We start from the raw sequence: 4,461 nt of genomic DNA, 5'->3' as shown, positions 1-4,461 counted from the left end.
CCAAGTGGATCAGGAAACATGACAAAAGGAGCTGATGCTACTTTATTATAAGGCTACACAAGAATCTTGCAAGTCTGAAAATACAAATCTCCTACCATCTCTTTTTCCTGCCTGATCAGTTAGGGTGAATCCTTTTAAACTTTTCTTGTTTGCCTGTTACTCAGTAGGAGGCTCCTTCCCCTTTTATCTGATTGTATCCTAAGCACCATTTCTTCCCTTCATTTTCTAGTTATTCACATTCCATTATATTGTGCTTTTAAATTGGATGAAGAAATGTGAATACTTGTGTTATTAGGGTGATGAAACCACCCTAATAGCCAAATTTTGTTATTTATATCCTGCCTTTATTATTTTTACAAATAACTCAAAGCAGCATACATATTACAATGTACCTTCCTCCTTCTATTTTCCCCATAACAACCACGCTGTGGGATGAGTTGAGCTGAGAGGGAATGACTGGCTCAACGTCACCCAGCTGGCTTTTACAGCTAAGGCGGGACTTGAATTCATGATCTCCTGCTTTCTAGCCTGGTGCTTTAACCACCAAAACAAACTACAATCTGCAGACTCTCATAACAAAAGTCAAAGAGCACAGTAGAAAAAATAGGACCAAAATATTAAGAAGACCAAATTACTGAGAATCAGTAGAACAACTAACCTTAGAACTGAGAATGAAGATCTCAAGGTAGTAGATGGTTTCTGCCTTTTAGGATCAAAAGCAAAGGAACAAGATAAGACAAGACAAGACAAGACAAGAATTTTATTGTCATTGTACAAGTACAACAAAACTGTGGATGCACCCCAGCAACTGTTTGCAATACAATAAAACCAGAGCACTTAAAGATGAAGATAAGAAAAATAGAGTACCCGGGTCTCCATTTGCAACTAAAGAGTACAATATCTATGAATATACACAAAATATACATCCAACACTGACTGTGATGCTTTGCCGAGTGTAATACACAAGAGATGGATTGTACTGTAATATGTTATTATATATCTGAATGAGATATTGTAATTTCACATCTTTTCACATCTTAATAAGATAGTGACTTTGTATTTATTTGCGGTTTGGATGGCCCAGGGAAAGAAAGTATTTGTTAGTCTAGTGGTGTGGGATTTTATTGACCTAAAGCGCTGTCCAGATGGCAGCAGGTCAAAAAGATAATTGCCAGGGTGTGAGGGGTCTTCTATGATGGCCTTGATTCTGCTTTGGCAATGGGACCTGGCTAAGTCTTCCAGGGAGGGCAGAGGGCAACCAATGATCTCTTGAGCTGTGTTTATCACCCTCTGTACAGTTTTCCTGTCCTCAGCTGAGGAGCCTGCATACCACACAACCAGACAGTATGTCAGAGTGCTCTCCACAGAAGCTTTATAGAAAGCCAGCAACAGCTTCTTATTCAGATTGTTTTACCTGAGAACCCGCAGGAAGTGCAGCTGCTGCTGAGCCTTCTTCACTATGGCCTTGGTGTCAGGGGAACAGCTCTGTAAGTATTTATTTTATTTATTTATTTATTTGATTTGCCAATTGTTTACAAGATAATAAGTATAAGTGTATACATAGTTGTGAATACATGAAATGGGTACATATAAGAAAAATAAAAGAAGAATAAGAGAAACAATAGGACAGGGATGGTAGGCACGTTGGTGCGCTTATGCACGCCCCCTACAGACCTCTTAGGAAAGGGGTGAGGTCAATAGTAGACAGTCTAAGGTTAACGTTTTTGGGGTTTGGGGAAGAAACTACAGAGTCGGGTAGAGTATTCCAGACATTGACCACTCTATTGCTGAAGTCGTATTTCCTGCAATCAAGTTTGGTGTGGTTAACTTTGAGTTTGTATCTATTGTGTGCTCTTGTGTTGTTATGGTTGAAGCTGAAGTATTCATTGACAGGTAGGACATTGCAATGTATGATTTTATATACCATGCTTAAATCAGACCGAAGACGGCGTAATTCAAGGTTTTCTAGTTCTAGAATTTCAAGTCTGGTGGCATAAGGTATTCTACAATGAGTAGACGAGTGGAGAACTCTTCTTGTGAAATATTTCTGGACTTTCTCAATTGTGCTAATATCAGATACGTAATGTGGGTTCCAGACTGATGAACTGTATTCGAGTATTGGTCTAGCAAATGTTTTGTATGCTCTGGTTAGTAGTGTGATATTACCAGAGAAAAAGCTACGTAGGATTAGGTTAACAACTCTTAATGCCTTTTTGGCTATGTAGTTGCAGTGGGCTCTACCTCTTAGATCATTAGAGGTGAGTATTCCAAGGTCCTTTACAGAGCTTGGGTCATCAACAAGATCTTGACTATTCAGCTTGTATTTTATTTTCTGATTTTTTTTTGCCAATATGTAAGACAGAGCATTTATTTGTTGAGATTTGAAATTGCCATTTGTTTGACCATTCTGATACATAGTCAAGATCTTTTTGTAGGGTAGCAGTATTGTCAGTGGTATTGAACAGCTTTACATCATCAGCGAAAAGAACGCAATTGCTCTTAATATGATCACAGAGGTCATTTATGTAGAGTATGAAGAGAGTTGGTCCTAGAACACTGCCTTGGGGGACACCACTATTGACAGGTACAGAATTTGATAGGACGCTCCCGATTTTGACCATTTGTTGTCTGTTTGACAGGAATGCTTCTATCCAGTTATTCAGTTGTCCAGAGATACCATAGGATTTTATTTTTAGGAGTAGTTTGTTGTGTACCACTGAATCAAAGGCTTTACATAAGTCTATGTAGATTGCGTCTATTGCTTTGCCCTGGTCGAGTTGTGTCGTCCATATGTTTTTGCAGTGTAAGAGTTGCAGATTACAGGATAGTTTTTTTCTGAAACCAAATTGTTTATTGGAGAGTAGGTTGTTTGTCTCTAAGTGGAGGATGATGGATTGGTTAATAATTGATTCCATGACTTTACAGGTGACGCAGCATAAGGAGATTGGTCTGTAATTTTCAACTAGGCTTGGGTCTCCCTTTTTGAAGATGGGGATGACTGTGGCTTGTGACCATAGGTTAGGCAAGGAGCTGGTCCTGAAAGATTTTTCAAAGATTATGCTTAGAGGTTTGGCTATGGCAGTGGATAGCTTTTTTAAGAAGTAGGCACATATTCCATCCGGTCCAATAGATAGAGATGGTTTTAGATTGCGTAGTGCTTTTTCAACATTGTCTTCTGTAAAATCGATATGTATTAGATCATTGTTGTTATCTGTGGTACGGCTAGGAAATACTGGGCATGATCCATTGCTGTTTACAAATACTGAGCCGAAGAATGTGTTAAAGATGTTGGCTTTAATGGTGTCGTCGTTGCAGTCTTTACCATCAGGTCCTATCAAGGGTGGGATAGACCTTGAGTCTTTTAGTTTGTTGTTTACAAAATTGTAAAAAGCACGGGTGGAATTGGTGCTTAGAAGGTTTTCCTCTTGTTTAATGTGATAATTGATGCATTCGGTCTTTATCTGGTGGCATAAATTTTTGTATCGGCTTTTGAAATTGGCAACGTGACCAGATTTGTTTTTCCGCCAGAGTGATCTATTTTTGGATTGAAGTTTCCTTATTGTTATGGGTAATCTGCTTTTTTGTTTTGTTTTGGGAGTTGTTGTTGGTACATATAGTTTGATGACTCTTTTGACTTCAAGTAAAAATATGTTGTAATGGTCTTCAACAGTATTGCATCCAGTGAATAGAGATTGCCAATCAAGGGATGAGAGATCGTTGTCTATAAGATCATAGTTGCCTTTTTTGAAGTTACAATTGGGGATTACATCATTGTGGTGATTTTTGTGTGGGCGTATGTTGAGACAAAAGTCAAAAAAGAAAAACAAATGTCTACGGCACCCGGTATTCCCAAGTGGTCTCCCATCGAAGTACTAACCAAGCCTGACCCTGCTTAGCTTCCGAGATCAAACGGGATCGGGCGAACTCAGGGCAGTATGGCCGTAGACTCATTTGTGCCAACTGGTCAGCACATGCTTTAACTACTGCACCAGGAATGCCATCAGGCCCTGCAGCTTTCCTGGGATTTACTGCTCTCGGTGTTTTTCTTACCTCATACACTCGAAGAGAGAGAGGTGCAGCGTTGTGGTCCTCATGAGGCAGTATGTCCAGGTTCTTGGTGGTCTCAAAGTGTGCAAAAAAGCTGTTTAGCTCCTCTGCCAGGGTGCTACTCGTCTCGCTGTTTGTTGGGCCTTGGCCTTTATAGTTAGTCAGGGCCTGTATTCCCCTGCACATCTGCCATGGGTCACTGTCAGTAAAGTGGCCCTCGACCTTCTTCCTATACATCTCCTTAGCATGTTTGATGCCCCTTCTCAGCTCAGCTCTGGCAGTGCTGTACTGTGAGGTGTCACCTGCTCTGAAAACCAGGTCATGGGCCCTGATCAGAGTCTGGACTTCGCTGGTCATCCAGGGTTTCCTGTTTGGGAAGGTCCGTATGCGTTTGTCCACAGTGACATTTTCTAC

General features: G+C 40.3%; 1 non-coding gene across 1 annotated transcript; it reads right to left on the bottom strand.

Annotated features, from left to right (window-relative positions):
- Positions 1-3,828: 3,828 nt before the first annotated feature.
- LOC113430057 (5S ribosomal RNA) lies at positions 3,829-3,947 on the bottom strand. The gene has a single exon (XR_003373146.1). It is a non-coding gene; the product is annotated as a 5S ribosomal RNA (ribosomal RNA).
- Between the last annotated feature and the right edge of the window lie 514 nt (positions 3,948-4,461).

Source organism: Notechis scutatus, chromosome 3, assembly GCF_049901735.1.
Source record: "Notechis scutatus isolate UNSWTSFEM ecotype Mainland chromosome 3, rNotScu1.2, whole genome shotgun sequence".
NCBI classification, from domain to species: Eukaryota; Metazoa; Chordata; class Lepidosauria; order Squamata; family Elapidae; genus Notechis; species Notechis scutatus.
This window is presented reverse-complemented; position numbering and strand designations above follow the sequence as displayed.